This window comes from Triticum urartu, chromosome 3A (genome assembly GCF_056163025.1).
Source record: "Triticum urartu cultivar PI428250 chromosome 3A, HENAU_Tu73, whole genome shotgun sequence".
Classification (NCBI taxonomy): domain Eukaryota; kingdom Viridiplantae; phylum Streptophyta; class Magnoliopsida; order Poales; family Poaceae; genus Triticum; species Triticum urartu.
The window spans coordinates 35,826,585-35,849,301 of record NC_141875.1 but is presented as its reverse complement, the minus strand read 5'-3'; the positions used below and the strand labels follow the sequence as shown (position 1 = coordinate 35,849,301).

The following is a 22,717-nucleotide window of genomic DNA, read 5'->3' as shown; positions in this document are numbered from 1 at the left end:
GAAACATGGATATCTCGGTTAAAAAAATGCTTTATTAAATGTAGAGCAACAAGATGATTAAATGCTGACATGGTGAATTGAGTCTCGTATCTTGTAATCACGTAATATGAAATGTTTCAGGCTACTTGTAGTGGGGAGTATCATACACTGGATAATGCATATGCTACTAGTATACAATATTACCTTCATAGTGTATAATATTATAAGTTGGTATCATAGATAACTTCATATATATGTTATCATGCATGACACACAGTAACACATCATTTATTAAGGTATATGATCAAACTTTGCAAAGTTTGGCTTGATACAGATGTTATACTCAAAGTAAAAAGGAATGGAGGAAGTATCATGATATGATCCTGAACCGTCTCTTTCTTCATTTAATTGTATGACACCTCAGAAAAATTGCCTACTTTCATATTATGATACTTGCTATGATACACCACTGCATGAGGTCTATTACCTGCAATAGCGTCTACTCCCAAAAAGCTGAACTCATTTTACATTTTCTTCAATAGCTTCCAAATTCAAATCGACCCGAACTCCCACCTCTCTCTGTGTGTGTGTGTGCGCGCGCGCGCGTGAATGAATGAGCATACATGGTGGGTGTGGGCCACAATCTGCTCTGCTTTTAACTCGGTGGAATGGAAGCTTCGTTCTGATAAAGCTTTGGAATGGCTGGCTAGAACGACGAACAAGAAGACAACTCCTTTCCCCTGAAATTAAGGAGCAGGGAATGAGCTAGGAAATACTCCATCCATCATTTCCCGAAAAGAATGTGGCAGTAGATTGTTTTGGCCAAAATTCCGAACAAGAGGGCGCAAGGCTAGTTTCTAATACCAGGTCTGTTTCTCTAATCATTGCGCCCGACTAATTTCCTAGCGCTTAATTAACTGCACGCATGCAGGGATGAGGTAAATTTTTATTACGTAGTACTACAACAGAAGGTTTGTTTCACGGCGGCGACGCGCTCGGGTGATGGCGCGCGTCATGGTTTAGGACGTAGTGGCCGGTGTCCGATGGCCGCCAACCACTGCCAACATGCTTTGTATACAGCACAGCCGGCTTAATTCGTACCTCTTGTCCAGAAATAATTTATCAAAAACATGTCCAAGAATATAAATAAATGCTGCGAGATGGCCAAATAAGACATGAAAATTTGCACACAACTTCAACTAACATTTCAAGCAGCTAATGCCAGTAGTCATGAATATGCAAAGTAAATAGAGAATTGGATCAGGATGTTCTCCCTATTCCTTTACATACCTGATCCCACCCAACTCAACCCACTCAGTGCATACGATGGCATTGTAAAGGGAGTCTTCCTTTTCCTTGCTTTTGTACACCCTGGGTTGTATGATATCAGTGAGGATAAGGTATTAATATCCTAAGTTTATGAGATTTTTCAATCCTGGTAATCTTGACGAATGTGGCTCCAGTTCCTTCCCTAACCAATATTTATAAGGTTCGCTGTGCTTGGAAAAAACAATCTGAGATGTATACCTTTAAATTATTAGGTCTTCGGTTACTCAGTTGTCCAATTCCTTGGTAAGTTCTAACTAGTTGTTCATTTCAAAAAGCAATTAATAAGCTTCTTGCCAAAATCAAGATTATTTTATAGCTACTAGCTCAAGAAGTTGTACTTATAACCAGTAACAAGGTTAAAATGAATTGGCCAGTTGGTCCTTTTGAGTGAACTTGAAACTCTGCAAAGTAAATCACTTATTCTTTCAGTGCAGAGTGGCTATGTTGGTTTGAGGGATGGTACTGAATTTTATCAATCTCATCGCTCACAGTTGACCGTTTGAAATTTTTCTTTGAGGAGTAGCTTCATCTCGTTATTTCACACAATTTTCATGTTGCCGGTTTGTTGTTTCAACGCTTGTTGACCGTTTGTTGTTTTGGCCTTTTTTATGGTACTAAACCTGTTCACGTGTGCATGTTAGTTTAGAATTTTTTTGGCAAATTTATCGCACTTAGTTGATCATTTGAAATTTTACTTTGAACACAGTAGCGTCATCTCTTTGTCCTGAACAACTCTCATGTTGTGAGTTTTTTATTTCAACGCTCATAAATAAAATTGTTGAAGTGTTATGGTGTGAGATATCCCTCCTCTCCGACACATCAAAGACGAGGCATGCCTTTGGGTGGGCAAAGGCAGACGCTGCTTGGCTACAAAACATCATCCCGGCGCTTAGTTAGCCCACTATTTTTGGGTCTGAGCAACTCCATTCTCTGTTCTGCCCCGACGCTTTCATTCATGCCGCATGCGTACATGACCTTGTAAGTGGCGTGAAAAAAAAAGTTATGGCGTGAGATTAGTTCATCACGTGCGCAAAAGAGGAGATTAAACCATCGACACACACATAACCAAAACAGTCGCGCGTTGCGTCTGGAGAGTGCATACATGCAATCAGGCGTCGTCTTTGTGTTTTTGCTCTCATGCATTATGAAACTTTGCGGACAACCAAACGCAGTACACAAACATCACTCAGAACATGCATCTAGTCGGCCAGGTTTTGTCAGACCAGAGACAGAGATACAAGGAGGTTAAAATCAATGCAAGTGTTAATCAAACACGCGCATGGTAATAAAGAAATAAAAAGGGCATGATCCGCTCGTCAGGGGACCTGCTTTCCAGACGCGCGCGGCGGGGGGACGTGGACTACTTAGAAGTCGTTCACTGTAGTGCCGGATCGCGTGAGCATGGGAGCACAGTTTGTGGGGCCGAGGTAGCGATAGATCGATAGAAAATGCAGCGGCAGGATGTATGTTTAGCCAGCGGCAGACAGGCCCCAAAAATATATTGGCGCAAACCACCCACGCCCCAGCTGGCCCCACCTCCAAACCTCACCGGCGATCAATCAAATCAAAACCAGTACTTGTAGTAGCTACTACTCACTACCACACCACACTCTCGGGAAAACGGGCGCACTGGCAGTGAACACGTAAAAGGAAAGAAAGACAGATCGGTTGGCATTATGGAACAAGATGACGTACTGGAAGCTAGGGCCGGGTACGTCATGCCAAGGGTGACTCCGGGAAGAAAAAGGATTGCAATCATTTTCTTTTATGATCAATGCATGTTATTCATACGAGTAGCAAACAATTCAATACCTGAGACCTTAATTACTCGCTATTTGCACATACTCTATAACTGTAGTATGATGGTAAAATTTCAGATTGGCTAATTACTGCTCCGTCAAAAAAGGATTATTAGCTAATTAATTGTGCCTTATTTCGTCTCAATATGTAAGTACTACAAACCAACAGTGGTGTACATCATTACTTTGGCCCAGTATAATGGTTCTATCTAAAAGTATGCCCCAAACTGTCAGATTTAACGTACATTTCACGTGCACCTGTGACCTGTCCACCACATGCATTGCTACATTATTTGCAATGTGTTCCCGGCCGGCCACCGCCTCTCTCTCACCCGGTCCATTAATATATAGCTGCCACATCACACTCTGCACATGAAGTACAAATACAAGGGGAACCACTAGAAAGCTGATCGAAAATTTACGGCGAAATCTTATATGTACGTAGAAAAGAAGCAATGATCCCATATTTTATTAATTGTCCGATGCTAAAATCAACCTATTTGTATGGCGCCATTTTTGGAGTAGTGCAGAAAAGACATGGCATGCATGCTCCTCAAGGCCATCAATCTAATGGAAAAAGTACGACACCAGGGCCGTACCCCGGCACTAGCCAGCTGCCTAGCGCAATTACACCAAATTGCAGCGAAATTGCTGATTGGTGGACGCGTCAAAGCAAACATAGTGGCATGCAGATTCCCTTCGTCTTTTAAGCCGGCACTCCTGAGTCCACCAAACACACAAACTACGCTCTCAAATCCCTCCTCCCTGCCTCCCCCTCCTCTCAAATCCCCTGCCAAGCGCGTCTTCAGGAGGCAGCCGGGCCGGAGTGAGAGCCGCGTACGTACCGTGCCGTTCCAGGCGGCGGGCTAGCTTCATGGCGGAGAACAACAACGACAATAACATGATACCCGAGGTAACTCAAACTATGTATGCATGGTTGCATATTTTCGACTGAGCTTTTTCTCCGATGTTGATGTTTTGGTGCTGGCTTGTGTTGGCCGCTGTGATGAGACCGTCCCGGACTCCCGGGTGTATGGAACTGAATTTGAAATGACTGTGCGCTGGGAGAATGTCAATTTTAGCTGTTTTTTTCCCCATATGCATGTTTCATCCAAAGATCAAGGCTGTGTTTGGTTGGGTGGGGATTTTTTAGGCTGCATGGTTTGGGGTTAAGGAGAGAATATATTTGAGATGTGAATTAGGGGTTTCTCTTCGATTCCAAGCAGCAGAAACTGGAGCATTGGCCGCGCCATCAACCTTCCAGGGTTAGAGCAGCACTACACCTACGTGCCAGGTCCTTTGGAGATGACGGCCGGCCGCCGATGAGGAGGGCATGATCGAGAAAAACCATGTCCGGCGGTGGCTAGCTAGGTTACATATGTTCGTCTTCCGGCTACCGGCCCATCGCGAGCTGGCTACTGGTTCTTTTGCTTATCAAGGGTGTCTGCGCAGACTTACGTTCCATCCATTTGTTATTACTAATCTATCTACTTGACCAGGAGGATCGCATCGGAGTCGTCCTGCCTAGGTACTTGGCCGGCTACGTTGACACGATCTCACAGGTTTAAAATCTATCCGAAAGAAATGTACATACATCTTCGATTCGATCCACTAAGCTGGGAGTACGTACTATATTCTCCCCATTTGATTAGTTATTAATTTCTCGAATATGTTTGTTGCAGACTGTGCTACGGATCACAGGTCATCTGACAAGCGGCCTAGCTCAGTTCCCCAACATCATCTCCATCGTGCCAATGCAGGTGAATCTTGTTTTGCGATCCTTTCCTCGGCCGTCCGTGTTTGCCCTGGTTTTTTCATACAACCGCGCCTCCAATGCAAGCTCGTCGCGTTGGGCATGCATCAAACAAAGCTGCCTCCGGAACGGAGGCGGGCAGCATGTACTGCTTGACGTGCTCGCTCGTTCACGCGATGTACTACTACATGATTGCATGTAGTACAAACACAAAGGTGATCGAAGATGAGCTGCTTCTCTTCCAACATCATCGGCCTCTGCTAGTCTAGCTCGCCGGCTTGGAGCGCGAGCTGGGCGGCCGCTCAAGGAGGTAGACACGGTACGGCGAGCATGGTGCACAGCACCGGTCGAGCTTCTCCAACCAGAGCTTCCCAGCCCATCTGCTAACCGAAGCAGGCTCCTCTTGCACATGCAACAATAATTGAGGGCGACCACTTGCAGTTCCTTTCTTCTTGGCCTAGTTTTTTTTTCCTATTACAGTACTGTATATGTTATTTTCATGAAATCTCACCCGCTATGTACACCGTACAGCACACCAACACCAGTTTTCCCTCTACTGATTCGTTTGGCTTGGATTTGATGAACGGAATTCTTACACTGTTTGGGATGAAGGGACTAGTTTTTTGATTTAAGTATGGTTTAGGTCTTCCTTGAGACCACTAACATGGGTGGACCAGCGTACGTGCTCTTTTCTTAGTCTCGCATGATCAGCTAGACAAAGTCCAAAAGAAACATATACCTATATATATAAATATCCTCACTTTATATGTAAGTTGCCTGTTTTCTGAAATTTGAGTCAGATGAATCTTTGCTCGTCCATTCTTTCTGTCAAAATTTGTGTTGTCTCATTTTATTTTATGATTATTTTGGATGTTGGTTTAGTTTAAAAGTATATGCACAAGTATTATACAACATGTGTCTTACGTATACTATAGTGTGAAGATTTACTACTATATGTTCATTCTTTCTACCATATTATAGAAGGTATAATTCTGTGCAGCTTTTTATTTTTTATTTTATTTTATTTTATTTCTTGTTTACGGGTAATATCAATGTCACTAATTCATTTTTTCTTACAAAAATATTTTTTTGTGTGTTTGCAAGTATACACACAAATACTATACAACATGTGTATAAATTATACTAGAGTGTGAAACATTCATTAGAGTATATGTTTATTCTTGCATATTATAAAAATTACATTTTTTTACAAATTGTGTGCAAGTTTTAGTTTAAAATTTTTCTTGTCATTTTATTTCTTTTTCAAGGGTAATCCTAATGGTAATAGTTAATTATTTATTATGTTTATTAGTAAACACTCAAGTATTATACAATATGTGTGTAAATTGCACTAAGTGCAAAAACTGCACTAGCATATGCTTATTCTTTGCATTTAATAAAAGTGCAATTTCAGTGCAAGTTTGTTTAGTTTTGTTTCATGTTCTGTCCATGTCAGTAATTCATTCTTTCCTTGAATTTTTTGTTTAGCTTTTATTTCGTTTTGTTTATTCTTCAAGGGTAATGCCACTGCCACTAATTCATTGCTTCTTAGAAAACTTCATTTTTGCGCAAATTCCACTAATATAGGCTTATTCTTGCATATTATAAAAGGGCAAATTATGTGCATATTTTGTCACTATTTGTTTTATTTATTTTCTTATTTAAGGGTAATACAAATGCCACTAACTTATTCTTTTCTAGAAAACTTAATTTTTGTCATTGTTTTAGTTTTTGTTTGAGTATATTAATAAAGGGAGGAATAAGAAGGCTAGAAGATGTATTGTGTTACACATAGATTCATCCCATTATTTTATTTTTTAAGTTTACTTTGCTTAATTTAGGGCTAATCTGCTTCCTTGATTCATTTTCTCTTAAAGAAATTTGTTTTTCTTGTTTTCCTTTGTTCTCTTTTTTTGTCAGCTAACACCACTCATAGAGTTCTTTATTTTTTTTAAGGAAACTTGTTCTTATTTATTTATATTTTCCTTCATTTATTATTTAAGATCATACCACCACAAGTATTAGATTTAAGCAATTTTAACATGCTTCCTCTTACTCCCTCTTTTCACATGGACGATAAGAAGGTAAGAGTTAATCAGACCCACTATTTATTGCAATCAACGGCTCAGATCTACTTTGTACTCTTACCTTCATATGAAAAGGGCAGGTAAGAGGGAGCATGTTAAAAAACCTCGTATAATTATGCATACAATGTGGCGCGTATCCATCTTATGTCATTGGCTAACATGGACTATATTCTTTGGGCTTGGGCTTCAGTACGGTTAATATAGCTGCATTAGACCAGATCAACACCGACTTAATTAGTTGGGCTTGTTTCTTCTTTTATTTGGGTCTCCAACTCAAAATCAACTCAAGTGGCTTTTGTTTTCAGTCACTTCTTTTGATCAAAGGTTAAACCATTTATTGGACACAGCTAAAAAAATGACTGGCCCAAATTAAATTTCGGGCGACTGAATACTAGTCGGTCCTTATATCCTCGACTGCGTTAGGTGTTGCTTAACTTCCTTGTTGCTGCAGGTTGTTCGGCACTTTGCCGGACAATTCACGGCCGGGCCAGGGATGGGGTTGGGGTTCTCTAACATCTTCAACGACTTGAGCACGCAGGTGACACACCTTGCGAGTCTTCACTTCTTAAATTTTACAGTTTGCTAGTTTAGGACCGTATTAGCTCTAATTATGGAGATTTTTTCATGGTACCTTAATTTTACATTTTCTTGGCGCATGTACCTTAATTTTACTGGCTACTGCATAGGTGAGTAGCAAAATCTAACAGTCGATGATTAGATTGGGCATTTTAGATTTTGTGCTTTTTTTGTTGGATTATAATACACACTGACCTGCGCCGCTGCATGTATACATTAAAAGAGTGTTATTCATTGATGGACCACTTAATTTGTGGTATGTTGAATCAGACATATATTTTGTTGTGGACGGGCCATGAAGCTCGCTTACATTCGTGAATTTGGTTTCGCTCCATGCTGCAGGTTTTTGGACAGGTGGCAAATCAGCTGACCAGCGGCCTACAACTACAGGTCGCCAACAACAATTCCGTCCTGCAGTTGCAGGTGAATCTTGTATGTGATTATCTATTACCCCAGCGCTAGCATTTCTTTTTCCTGGAGAAACGTGAGATAAACTGTCTTCTTTCGGTAATAGCAGATGATATACCTATTTTGCCCAAATTACTAATACAAATCATCGTGAATCATGAAGGCTTCCCTAACTAGTTTCCTTTTAGGAACAAAAAACTACCCTTTTTTTAGGTGACAAAAAACTAGCTAATCGACCAGTCTATAAAATGTTGTGGTGAAGGCATTGCTTGGATATACTCGGATTGATTCTTTAAGGTGAAACCTAGACTCTAACCTTTGGTGGTTGGATCCGGTGACGGTGACGCTCGAGCGTCGTTCCCTTCTTGAAGAAGTTACTGTTGAAGAACCTTGTGGTCCTTGTGGTGTCATGAGTTGACTGGTCTGGATATGGTCATTGTTGTAGTTTGTTGGTTGTGGATTTGATCACTTCGGAGCTTTTTTTTTTCTCACTTAGGCATAGCTTTGGTCTTATATGACTTTGTTATTTGCTGGCGATTTTTTATGTGTGTGTTGATGTTTGGCTGTGCACATCTTAGCTATGCAGAGGCCGTGTGTATGCTCATTCTAGTCATATTCTCTTGATACTTCATTTTGCGTAATAAAATCCACCCTTTATCAAAAAAGGCCACTTAGGGAAAATAGCTTCTTAAAACACACAAAAAACTTCCTCCCAAAATAACACACACAAAAAAAATTAAATATTAAAATAATCTAAAAAAGAAAGCGAAGCTAAAAACAAATCTACTTGGACAGGGTGACAGCAACGACGACCACATTATTCAGATGCCTCCGGATCAGGTGTCTGTTAGCATGGATCATCCGATGCAACAGCTCTCCCGGGGCATATGGAGGATCAGCTCTCAACCCTGGTTATTGCAATAATCACGGCCTTGTACAAGCCGGCGAGCGGTGTTCTTTTCCGTCACCACCCGCTCGCATATTACTGTGCTCTCGCTGCTATTTTCGTCGCAGGAGTCGGAGAAACTCTTACTGCATATTGGTTGTCGTGCTCCCGCAACGCCAATGGGCGCCATTTCGCCGTCGGCAAGGCTGTTTGGTGGGCTTCCGTTGTGTCGCTTATCTTTGTACTTGGCATCGGCGGCTGCCGTGTCATCATGGGCTACTAATCATACGGGGTTAGCAATGAAATTATTTGAAGTCGCACTTTGAAGTCTTAATTTTGTTTGACTAACGATGCTTTTTTGATCTTTTTTTAAACAGTGCACTCTGTTGAGATATGTATATTGCATGTATATTTCTTGTACCACAAGCCGTCCTCCTCCCTTGTATAGTTGAGGACGTGGCTACCCTTGTACCTATATATATACGTGCATATGCACCCGATCAATATATCGTGAGTTGCATCTATCTTCTAATCTCTTCTATGGTATCAGCCTAACTCGGTCTAACCTCGCGCGCCTTGCAACCCTAGCTGCCGCCGCGCCTTGCCTCTTTCCGCCGCCGCTCTAGCTGCTGCTGCGCCTCTCCCCAGCGCGCCCTAGTCGCCGCTGCACCTCACGTCCCAATCAGCTGCGCTGCTCCCTTGCCTCCAGCCACGCCCAGCGCTGCTTTCGCATCTCCAGCCGCGTCGCCGTTTTCCTCAAGCCGTGCGTCGCTTCTGCCCTAGCACCCAGCTGCGCCGCTTTCGCCTCCCAGCCGCGCCGCTCATCCATCGCTGCCATGTCTCACTCGAGCCTCTCCCACCGCAGCAACCCGTTCGCCTCTTCCTCCGAGGCCGGCTCTCTCCCCAACCCGGCGTACATCCGTGACGTTCCGATCTTCGATCGCGTTCCGATCAAGCTATCCCACACGGAGGCCAACTTCTATGCATGGAAAACCTATTTCAACCTCCTCTTCCGTGAGTACAACCTCCGTGACCACATCGACGGCACCACCGACTTCCTCGCCATGCGTCGCGATGAGGATTGGCTGGCGGTTGACGCCACCATCATCCGGTGGCTCTTCCTCACCGTGTCCAAGGACATCTTTCACACTGTTGTTCGCGACGGTGATGATGCCTACACGGTGTGGACGAAGATCGTCGGCCTCTTCACCGACAACAAGCTCCAACGGATCGTCTTCTTGCAGCAAGAGTTTTTTGGTTGCCACCAAAACGACTCCTCCATCGACGCCTACTGCATGCGCCTCAAGACTCTCTCCGACGAGCTCAACGACGTTGGCTTCAAGGTTGGGGACGAGCTCCTCCTCTCCACCCTCACCGCCGGCCTCAACGAAGATCTCGGTAATGCCGCGTCCAATCTTACTCTTATGGCTAACCCTACTTATGAACGGGTGGTGGCCTATCTACGTCTTGAGGAGCGTCGCCTGAAGAACCTGCGGGCTCGTGCGGTTCATACCGCCTTCGCCGCCGGCTACTCCCACGGCGGGTCTACATCAACACCTCCCACCGGGGGCCACGGCGCCTCGCTGCCTCCGCAGCCTCGCCCACCGGTGCCTCCAGCAGCCGCTGGTGCGGGTGGCTATGGAACACCCTACGGCGCCTCCTACGGCGCCCTTCCGCCTCGGCCTCCGGCGCCGGTGCCCCAGCCCCAACAACAACAGCAGAACCAGGGTGACCGGCGCGGCCGTGGTGGTCGCCGTGGCCGTGGAAACCGCAGCAACAACGGCGGTGGACAGCAGCGTGGTGGTGGCCAGCAACAGCAACTTCCCTCGCCACCATGGGGCACTGGCCACAATCCCCGGACCGGGGTTGTACACACTTATACAATGCCGGTTCCCCGCGCTCCACTTCCAGGACTTCTCGGGCCTCGACCAGCGGCACACCAGGCCTTCTACGCGGCCCCCCAGCTCGGCGCTCCGACACCACCGCCTCCCCCCTACCCTGCACAGTTTGGCTATGGCGCGCCAAACCCCAGTGGGGGGGTGACGGGGTTTGCTGGCTACCCCACGCCGCCGGTCTCCTACGACCCGGCTCTGCTCTCGGCGCTGCAATACACGCCTCAGCCCGGTTCTTACACCGGCGGTGGCGACTGGTTCATGGACACCGGTGCATCATCTCATATGGCAGCCTACCCGGGTAACCTCTCCTCCGCGTCTCCTGTTCACACATCTTCTCGTATCATCGTCGGTAACGGCGCTGGTCTTCCCATTACTCATGTCGGTTCTACTCCTTTTCCATCTACGTCTAGGCCATTGTCTCTTAATAATGTGCTCGTGTCTCCTCAACTTATTCAGAACTTAGTCTCTGTTCGTAATCTTTCCCGTGATAATTTTGTAACTGTTGAATTTGACGAAGTTGGTTTCTCTGTTAAGGACGCCCGCACTCGGATGGTTCTTCACCGATGTGACAGTCCCGGCGACATGTACCCCGTCCAGCCTTCATCATCATCACACACTCGACCTCTCGCTCTTTCCGCCGGCATTGATCTTTGGCACGCCCGTCTCGGTCATCCTAGCACCACCGCACTTCGTCAAATAGTCAAGGGTTTTTCTTTTTCATGTAATAAAGCGGATGCTCATTCTTGTCAAGCATGCCGCATGGGCAAACATGTTAGACTCCCGTTTCGTTCTTCTTCGACAGTTGCTTATTATCCTTTTGAATTAATTCATAGCGATGTCTGGACGTCACCTATCACAAGTAATTCTGGTTTTCTATACTATCTTGTTATTCTCGATGACTACTCTCATTTTGTGTGGACCTTTCCGCTTCGTCGGAAATCTGACGTTCCCGCCACCCTCCTCGCCTTTTTCTCTTATGTGTCTACACAGTTCGGTCGTCCCATCCATGCTCTACAAACTGACAACGGGAAGGAATTCGATAACCTCACCATCCGTACACTTCTCTCCAACCACGGCACCATCTTTCGGTTAACCTGTCCATACACCTCCCAGCAAAACGGCCGGGCCGAACGCGTTCTTCGCACCCTTAATGACTGCGTCCGCACTCTTTTGTTTCACGCCTACATGCCACCCCGGTTTTGGCCGGATGCCCTTGCCACCGCCACCCTCCTCGTTAACCTACGTCCGTGTCGTGTCCGTTGGCACTACACCCCACATCATCTTCTATTTGGGTCTCCTCCATCCTACGACGGTCTTCGCATTTTCGGATGCCTCTGTTATCCTAGTGTCGCAGCCACCGCCCCTCATAAACTTGCCCCTCGCTCCTTGCCTTGTGTCTTCCTCGGTTACCCGGCTAACACTAAAGGCTACCGATGTTATGATTCGGTGTCTCACCGTGTCATCACCTCTAGGCATGTTTATTTCGACGAGTGCTCTTTTCCTTTTGCACAGGAACAAATGGAGGTGCCACCTGCTGGCGATGATCACCACTTGGCTGGCTCTACACACCAACGTGTTGCACTGGGACCTTTTTCTTTGGGTCGTGCGCCGTTGGCCTCGCCAGCCCCTTTGCTGGCTTCGTCAGCGTCTTTGCCGGTCTCGCCTGGCTCGCCGGCCACGCCGGTCTCGGCGGCCTCACCGGTCTCGGCGGCCTCACCGGCCACGCCAGCCTCGCCAGCCACGCCGGCCTCTTCGCCGGGCTCGCCGGCCACCCCGGCCTCTTCGCTGGCAACGCTGGCGGCTTCACCAGCTTCTTCGGGGCAGTCGCCCAGCCCGGCCGTGCATGGCGCTCCCCCGGCACCTGCTGCTTCTACGGCTACTGCACCACCACCTGCTGGTCCTATCACTCGTGCACGCATGGGCGTTCATCGGCCGAGTCTCCGTTACTCCGCTGATGAGTATGCTTGTCCGGCGTCTACGGTGCCACTGTCGCCTCTCCCGACCTCCGCTCGTATGGCTCTTCGCGACCCGCTTTGGTATGCAGCGATGAAGGAGGAATTTGAGGCTCTACAGCGCAATGTGACTTGGCAGCTTGTTCCCCACCCCCGGCACGCCAACATCATTACCGGGAAGTGGGTGTTCAAGCACAAGTTTCATCCCGATGGCACCCTCGACCGCTATAAAGCACGTTGGGTGGTCCGAGGTTTTCGACAGCGTGCTGGCGTTGACTTCACAGATACATTCGCACCGGTTGTCAAGCCCGGAACGATTCGCACTGTTCTTCAGCTCGCGGTATCTCGTGCCTGGCCAGTGCACCAGATGGACGTCTCCAACGCCTTTCTTCATGGCCATCTTGAGGAACAGGTCTATTGCCAGCAGCCTACGGGGTTCGTCGACGACACTCGTCCGGAGCATGTTTGCCTGCTTTCTCGCTCCTTGTACGGGCTCAAGCAGGCTCCCCGCGCTTGGTACCAGCGCATTGCAGCGTTTCTTCATCAACTCGGCTTCCGCTCCGCTTGCTCCGATGCTTCGCTGTTCATTTACCAACACGGGGATGCTACTGCCTACTTACTACTTTATGTCGACGACATCATCATGACAGCTTGCTCTAGTGCTCTTCTTCGACAGCTTACCGATCGTCTTCGCGCTGAGTTTGCCATTAAGGACCTGAGTCCTCTGCACTATTTCCTCGGCATCGAGGTTGTTCGACGTGCGGATGGCTTCTTTCTTCATCAGCGGAAGTATGCTCATGAGCTTCTTGATCGCGCTGGGATGCTTAATTGCAAACACGCGTCTACTCCTGTCGACACGAAGGCCAAGCTCTCTGCCACCGACGGATCACCTGCTCCGGATGCTTCGTTTTATCGGTCTATTGTGGGCGCTCTTCAGTATCTCACTCTGACACGCCCGGAGCTTCAGTACGCCGTTCAGAAGGTCTGCTTACACATGCATGCTCCTCGTGATGCTCATTGGACTGCGGTCAAGCGGATCCTCCACTACATCCGCGGCACCTTGGATTTCGGTTTGTCTCTTCATGCCTCTCCGGCTCTGGACATCACCGCTTACTCGGATGCTGACTGGGCTGGCTGCCCTGACACGAGACGTTCCACCTCGGGCTATTGTGTTTATCTTGGACCGTCATTGATCTCTTGGTCGTCTAAGCGGCAGCCCACTGTTTCTCGCTCCAGTGCTGAAGCCGAGTATCGAGCAGTGGCTAATGTTGTTGCAGAGTGCTCTTGGCTTCGTCAGCTTCTTCTTGAGCTCTCTTGTCCTGTCGCCAAGGCCACCATTGTCTACTGCGACAATGTCTCCGCTGTGTACCTCTCCGCCAACCCAGTTCATCACCGCCGCACCAAACATATTGAGCTCGATATCCATTTTGTTCGGGAACAGGTGGCTCTTGGACACATCCGGGTTCTCCATGTCCCTACTTCCCAACAGTTTGCGGACATCATGACCAAAGGGTTGCCTACGGCGTCTTTCGAGGATTTTCGCTCCAGTCTCTGCGTCGGACGTCCCGATGCTTCGACTGCCGGGGGGTGTTGAGATATGTATATTGCATGTATATTTCTTGTACCACAAGCCGTCCTCCTCCCTTGTATAGTTGAGGACGTGGCTACCCTTGTACCTATATATATACGTGCATATGCACCCGATCAATATATCGTGAGTTGCATCTATCTTCTAATCTCCTATACACTCCATCAAGCAAGCAGAAGAACCAAGATGTAGCCTGTACAGAACATACAACCGGTCCAAACAAGGCATAAGAGTTGGATATGCGGCTTTTCTTGCTTGTTCTATTGCGGACACTTTAATATTTGGGCTTCTGTTATGTTGTTGAATAACTTTGTTTTGCCATTTCTTATGAATGCTGATGCCGAATCAAGAAAAATTAGTGCTCTCGTCATTTTTTTATGCTAACAGATGTTTGATTTTATGAAAAAATATTTTTAATAATTTAGTTATAAAAAGAGCTAGATATTATGGGCACGAACCCGTGTAATTAAAAAAGCTCAATAATTCAAAAGTCACATTCAATTTGCATGTGGTGGGCAACGAGTTTAGTCTCATGTTGCTACTCTGTGTGTGGGTGTGTGTGTGGTGTGTGTGTGTGTTGGGGGGGGGGGGGGGGGGGGTCGCTTACCTGAGCTAGTTCGTGAGTTGTCGGTCGAAAGAGCGAATTTCTGTTACCACTTAATTTAACTGAGTGGGAGGAGTATATTCATTCCGAGAAGGCCAATGTTCACCTTACACAATTAGTTTTGATTCTCTTTTCTCCTCGCATGGCCTCTTGATCTCCTCAGTTGGGAGCCTACTCTCCGTCACATAATGCAGGATAATTTCGCCGTGGCAACTATAATATACTCAGAGTGAAAAAATATTTTCTAGATAAAGAAAGAGCACCTTATTTTTTTAGTTCCTCTGATGTGAGCGCAGGGCGGCCTCCTCAGCCATCAGATGCACCATGGACCTCTTCTCTACGGTCGGCCAGCCAGTTAGCCAGTGCCCGCATCCTTGATGCATCGCGCGGGCGTGAACACACCTATATCTATATCAATATAAAAAATCCAAATGAGTTGGAAAGCAAATGATCTCGGCCTTTTCATCTATGTACTTCTAATCGAATTAATGGGCCATATATTTTCTTGGACCAATGCAAACTCCAGATTAGTTGCGCAATTATAACCTCTAATACTAGCATATAAACAAATTAATCTCTTGCACTCGTACCTGACGGCGTACACGTTAACCTCTATGCTTACCGTCATTGCCAAGAAAAAACAAAAATAAAAACTCTATGCTTACCGCTGAGCTCCCTCTTTGATAGCTACACGCCATGCTGGCCATGTCGCCCTAAGCTCCTGCTCCTCGGCTAGAGCCCATAGCATTTTCTGCTGCAATGGTCTACCATTAATCCTGGACGAGCCCGAGCGTGCGCTACTCCACCTGCACGGCTGCACCCCAATAGCTACTCTCATGTAACTACTTGCACCGACCTGGTGGCACGTTCCTCACACTCTCGCCGCCGGATGCCTCCAGGTCCAGGGTGCAGGTTGGCATCCTAACTGCTGGACCAAGCCTAACTAACTGGTCTAGGCCATTAGCCATGTAATCGTCCAGCATCATAAAGTTCCTATAACTAACTGGACCAAGCCTACCTAGATTGGCAGCCCATACAATAACAACACGGGAGCTGAGGAGTTGCTGGTATCTGCTAGGTCTGGTGGATATGGAGCCCTCGCCCCTCGGTATCACAGAGGGGAGAATGAAGCCAATTTGCCGGAGCGACCACATGCATGGGGGTGAAACGGCGAGAGTTTCTTCACGCTGGTTCTGTGCTGGGAGCCTGGGACAGCCTGGGAGTGTTGGGCTGTGCTTTTTTGGGCCTGACCTCACGGGATGGCCTGATCCGGTGGCTGGCGTGCCACGCCGTGCCGGGCCGAGAAAATGGGCACGACATGAGAGCCGGCACCCACACAGGACGCCAGGACGGCATGGGAAAAGCCCGTGTATGCCTCTCGAGGTCAACGAACAGCCCGCAGCCATAGCAGCCGCCTGCGCTCCGACGCTCCGAGTTTTGTCCCATGGCCGCGCAGGCGTGCACGGCCTCCCGCGTCGCCCACCCTCCCCCGCGTTTGGAGCTCCGTCTTGCGGATCCCCTCGCCCCGCGGCGCTCCTCTGGGCCGCGCTTACGGCCCCGCCTTTCGCGGGCGGTCCACGCCGTGCTCACCGCACCTCGCCGCTCTCATCAGCCCGTGGTCGGAGCTCTGTCCCCCGCATCCCCTCTCCTCGCCGCGATCTGGCCGAGCCGAATGAATGGTGCGTAGCCAAACGGGGAGTCGGGGTACATGGCGGGAATCCGTCGTGTCAATCCTTGTCCCACAGCAAGCTCCCAGCGCAGGTCAGCGCCGTCGTCGTCCATGGTGGGCCGCAGCACGGCAGGACCCAACGGCAGCCCGGCGTGCCGTGCGGACTGGCCGGGCCGACTGGCCTGAGGACGAGGCGGTCCGAGGCATGACGGGCCTGTGCCGTGCTAACCTGACCCGGCCCAAGTCTTTTACTATCAGTGTTTCATTACAATGCTTGTTTATATTGTGTAATCTGTTACTCCGTGCATGTGCACAGTTTCTCACGTTCGTGTGCAGAGGGATCAAGCAAAGCATATATACCGTTAAGAGCTCTTCATGCATAGGTTCGTTTGCTTTGAGTATGTCTCCATAATCATTGTCCGCGGCAGTAAAATTTCTGTCTGTTTTCAGTATTGATAAAATTAGCCATCATTGTCCAGTGACCAAGTAAATTCTGCAACTGGTTAATTCTCTGCTTTTTATCCTTTGTCCTTTGCATGAAATCTTCAGTTTTAGGCGTGTCTTCTTGAGGGAATTCTCCTTTGATCTCCTGCATAATCATTTCATGAAGCTATAAAATTGCACATAGGTTCCAATTCAGTAGAAATATAGACATGCTTAATAACACTAATAGAAGTCACAAAGACACTGTTTATATTTGCTGAACTACCATTGCTGAGGTAGGAAATCTAGTAGCTTAGTGTTCTATGTTCTGGATAAATTATTTGACTGAAATTATCCAGAATGGGTTTCAGAAATTCGATACACGAACCTTATATCATTATCAGATGTGTCATTTTGTACCGATAGGTCAGTTCTATCTTATACTCCTACCATCCTATGTCATTATATTTGAAGATTTAATTAGTAGAGCACATTATACTTTGAAGTATAGAAGACTGATGGTTGTTGATACAGGAGACCATCATACATATGTACGCATTATTATATCAGCCCGGGCAAAGACCGGCCTGGCTGCGTCGTTCGCGCAAGCCGGGCCCGGAAGTGTGTCCGGCTAGGGCCGAGTGTCGTCCGTCACCAGCTGGGCTGTTTCATTCGCCTGACCCGCGGTACGAGCGGGCGCGACACGTTCGCTCTCTGCTAGGCTATTTTGTTCAGGTGACCCGGCTCAGGGCGTGAGCGACGGACCGGCCGCACCGCCAAGGCTGTCCCATGAAGGCATGAATGGTGCTCGGCTTTGTGCGAATTGAGATGCTTCGTGGGCTTTTGGGAATTTTCTTAAGTTGGTTTCGTTTTTCTTTAAGTTTGTTGTTTTATGTGCCGAGTGGGGCGCAACGTCAGATGCCGCGCACATCCACCTGTCTCTCACTTCGCTTTGCAGCTTCTGGTTCATCCAGCTTTGTCGCCGGTGGTGGTGTTTGTCGTTGGCGACGTACTGTTTGCTCCTCCTATCGGCCGAGGTTTGGATATTTTCCTGCTTGCATGTGACCCATAGGCTGCGTTTGCAACCGTTTGACTTCTTCTATTCTAGCCGTTCTTATCACGACCAGATGAAGAGGAAGGTATCTCACAGCCATGCAAATCGTTGCCCCCCGACAATGACGCATGTGGTGTGGTACAGTTCGCGAGCCAGATGTTGGGTCTGGCCTCGTCAGTGTACTTGTCCACACCATAGGGCCGAAAGCGTTCCAGGAACTTGACATTGCGGATGCAGGTGCCATAAGCTCTCGATCCCATGTAGGCGATGTCATCGTCTTGAGGATGATCGTCTTGATCTTGAGGGTCAGGGTCCTCAACTCGATGGCCACTAACATGGCCATCATGACACCCATTGTCTCGGGAAGGCCTGAGCTGCTAATGGATTGAGGTGGCAAGGCGCCTCTCCTCCCCCTCCTGGTCTTGAGACCGTTGAGCGATGACGAGCTCATGCCCATCTCTTGGCTAGCCAATCCTGGACTGGCTAAAGCCTCCGGGAGATGAGAGAGGAGCCCGAATTTTGCGTGCCCTTTGTGCGCTTGATCTTGGAGCTTGCTGTGACCGAGATGACCTGAGCCCCAGAGATGGCCGCGTGCTGAACAACGGCTTCCTCAAGTTGGAAGGGGATTTGGTGGATCTTGTCATGGCCTTCCGCACCTTTCGAGATCTCGATCGCGTGGGATGCCATCGTGGCGGCGACGAGGTTCTTGACCGGAGAGTCGAAGACGGGGACACCCTTCTTCTTCAGCAAGCCAAACTCGACGTTGACTTGACATCCTTGATTGCACATCTCCTAAACACGACCACCGCGCTAGGTGGCGAGCTTGTTCTTTGGGCACTCGAGCTCTTCCCGCTTGACAGGGAGGTCAAAGGCACAATGCCTCATGTTTCACCCCTTCAGGATATTAGTCGGTGATGGGGGTCATCAAGGTGTCGAAGTTGGCGGCCGCGCTGGCTACAACCCCTGTCATGATGACCTCATGAGAGGCATCATAGCTGGTTGGTCCTTCACTTCTGTCTGCACCGGAAACAAGGATAGGCAAGAATGAGTCAATCTTGCCAACTAGATGAAAACCCAGATCCATGGACGAACAAGATGAAGAGGCTTGCTCAGACGGCTCGTGGCGGGGCTGTTTGAGCGTGACATGCCAAGATTGTAATAGATGAAGCCCGGGCAGCAAGGCCTTTGCCTGGCTAAAGGAGGTGGCGTGGATCAGACTCCCCCCTTCTTGGAGACCATGTGCATGTAGCCGAGGAGAAGATCTCAACAGGAGGCAACACCACCTATCTTCAAAGTTGGGGAAGCGACCTCGATCTGATCAAATGGATCTGTACAACCACTTCCTGGCACATCAACTCTTGGTGTCTTCAGACCTGTGGTTTGTCGAGTGAAGTTGTATTTGTTCGGAGGGGATGCGAGCGGCGGATTGAGATGGTTGCACGCGATACACGTTCTACCCATGTTTAGGCCCCCCCTAGAGAGGTAATACCCTACTCGAGTGCTCACTGGTGATCGGGAAGATTTCCCAAGGGATGTCTTTCTTGTGTTACAAGCTCAGAGCTACGGCGGCGACCGGGGAAGAAGATGAGGGTAGGTGAAAACTGTTGGGTTTAGTACCACATCGGTTGTGAAGGAGACATAACACGACTTATAAGGGCCAGGGTGTCCCCTCCTAATAGGCTAGTCTTTTGGGGCGAGAAGGCCCAAGGCCTCTCATAAGTCGGTGTTATTCTCCGGTTGGGCCTGGTGACGCAAGTGGGTCCGAAATACTGGTGTTGGCGGACCTGAGATTGCGCAACAGAAACCCTAGCTAGATGTCTCTAGAATGATTTGTCCGGCTTGATAGGGCCCCTAGTTTGCTTATATACTTGGCCAGGCTAGAGTTACATGGCTTGGGGCAGACTACTGGTGGGCTCGCGCCCCTTGGTCGAACCGAACCATGTCATGCGCATATAGCTACTTGCATCCTTGTCTCCTCTGGGTAGAGTGGATGACTTGACACCTTGCTCGGGGTATCGTATCCTTGTCACTTCTCTCAAAAATGGCTGGCTTGTGTTCAAATTCTTGTTTGCATATCCAATTGGAGCATCTTTTATAAATTAAGTGATTTTTTAATAAACTCCGGTTCTAGTAATCAATGCTTATTTACATGCGCCGCTGCCGGATGCTCATGTTACTTCCTAATCACTCCTGATTTGTTTTTTCTTGCGTATTATTCCTAATAATAAGTTTTTGCTTATCACCCGTAGGGAATTTGGATATAACCCATATAGAAACTATCTGTAGAACACTAGATGGCATAACAAAAGATACCATTGGCTATAATATTTTTATTGCGGCCCCCATTGTGTGCATGTATCCGTTACAATAATTAACATTTGCCTATGCGTTGAGGAATAATATGTTTAAATCTGGCATGAAATTACAAGCACATTTTATTTATAGTTCAACTAATAATCAACTTTCTGCATTCAGAATAATAATAGCTGATATGTATACTTCAAACATTTTCATGTGTTATATGATATAACTCTAACTGCAACTATAATGATATTTTGGTTGTGGTTTATCTAGCTCCAGTAATGAAGATTTAGGGACATTTACAGGTTATGATGTGCCCAAGTACAGGTATGAAGATATGTCTAACTGCAACTAGGAGTCTTATGATATATTTGTCATGATTTATCTCGTAACAATTAAGAAGAACTGGTTATGAATTTCTCAGAACTTCAAATACATTTATGAAGATTGATGCTTCTATTTATGTATAATTATGTCTATCGTATATAGTTAAGTACTGTTTAGGTATGGTCATTTAGATCCAACCGAGGTGTTCCGTTTAAGTAACTTTACGTAAATATAGTATATTTGATCTGTTTAAATATGTATATTATGAAAATCTAACGGATGTACTCCCTCTGATCCATATCACTTGCCGCTCAAACAGATGTATCTACGTCTGGACACATCTGTTTGAGCGACAAATAATATGGATCTGAGGGAGTAATATATTTTGGTAATTCTGTGGATGTAACAGCAAATCGGAGAACCATGCATGGTGTGCAGGTGTTTTACTGGTTCAATAGTTTGATAGATCTGACAAATTAATTAAGCTGGCCCAAATATTAATATGGTAAACTATCGTCACCAAAAAATTTGTCAGGCATAGAGAACACATACAGACACAAAAGAATTTTAATTCAAAAAACTTGCATCACCCGGCGTACAGCTAGCCTCATATCCCCCAACAGAATGAAGAAGAAAAATATATATCGTATAACCAGTGGACCGAAAGGGAAAAGAAATACTCACATAAATGGGCTACAAATTGATTGTCGCCCCCCTCGATGGTAATCCGAAATTAGGTGTTGCTGCTTTCGTGCGCGTGCCGGCAGAGAGAACATGCATCCCTCTGGTTGCCTCCCTCGCCGGACGTCCGGCCAGCCACAGCACGTACCCCGGTGACTTGCTACTCTAGCTCTTCAGCCCCCGTGTCCCGCAACGGCCGGCGTCGACGTTAAAGTAAGGAAGCACATGGATGAGTGAAGAGGCCAAGATCTGCATCTCAATCGGAGGATGAGATGTTGGTGATAGTAGGGAAAATAAGGCTTGCTAATTAAGGAGGATGAGATGGTGGTAAAAATAAGGTTTGCTGATGTACAAGAACGGCTTGCCAACTCTGTTAGTTGTCTCTTATAGCTAGAGGCTGGGTCCCGAATGGCTGCACGCCTGTGACCAGCTCGGCAGCTTCGATGTGAGTGCTAGCAGCTTCGATGTGAGTGCTACTTTACATGAACTTTAGGTATTATAGTAGTACTAGTAGTACTAGGAATATATTCGATTAGAGCTTTATTGGTTGAACCCACATGCCAAAAGCCAGCTTAAAATAAAGCATGTCGGCTTTATAATTTATTATTGGCGCCATCAGCTTTTTAGTTTTTTATAACCTCGACGTTGTGGTTGGCTTCACGCGCTCACCCCCGAGAAAAAGGTATTTCACGCGCTCGCTCGATAGAATACAGTTTTGTGCTTGCAAAGAGAGCCTGTATCAATGAGAACACATAGTTGCTGATGTCACGGATGACATCACAAATCGGCACCATCCTAATTTTGAACCCAAATATTTTTTTTACAATTCGAACTAGTTAGGATGTGAACAATTAGGATTGTAAGAAAAAATGGGTACAAGATTCTGAAAGAAGCTGGGTGGAGGATCGATTCTCAAGTTTATGGGAGAATCGGCCAAAAGAGCTAAGCCTTTGTGAAGTTTTCTGGCCAACAAAGACTACACTCTAGCGGACACCACTTCAGAAACCTCTTAATTTCTTCGCCACAAAAAAAACCTCTTAATTTCTTCACATGCATAGTATCGTACTTTTTACTTTTTCCTTTCTCACACCTTTCACACACCAAAAAATCGATTATTCTACATGCTCACCTACTGGGCTCTAGATTTTAGAGCATCTCGGATGCGAATCTTCAAAACGTCCCAAATGTCGGGCCGAAAGGGTCTGGACACTTATTAGGCCTCCAACACGGATCATCAAATTTGGTCTGGATTGGAAAGAGCACCCAAAATCCCACAAATCGTTCTCAAATTGGAGAAGCTATGGACAAGTTCGGACATCCCTTCGCTCCAACATCGGTTGGATCACGTCACCCCACAACATGTCTCCCACTCATCTCTTTCTCCTATCGGCTCGCCTGGCCCACTT

General features: G+C 47.1%; 1 long non-coding RNA gene across 5 annotated transcripts in view; it reads right to left on the bottom strand.

Annotated features, from left to right (window-relative positions):
- LOC125542558 (uncharacterized) overlaps window positions 1–21,741 on the bottom strand; it is a 51,283-nt gene extending 29,542 nt beyond the window's left edge. For 2 of the 5 annotated variants that reach the window (XR_015618035.1, XR_015618038.1), the window contains exons 1-4: window positions 21,315–21,733; window positions 16,886–17,114; window positions 15,120–15,264; window positions 1,270–1,350 (exon numbers count right to left, since the gene is read on the bottom strand). This is a non-coding gene — a long non-coding RNA (uncharacterized LOC125542558). Of the gene's footprint in view, window positions 1–12; window positions 720–1,269; window positions 1,351–15,119; window positions 15,265–15,521; window positions 17,115–21,314 lie in introns of those variants that run through there. The other 3 variants (XR_015618037.1, XR_015618036.1, XR_007297948.2) reach the window with 3 other exon arrangements.
- Between the last annotated feature and the right edge of the window lie 976 nt (window positions 21,742–22,717).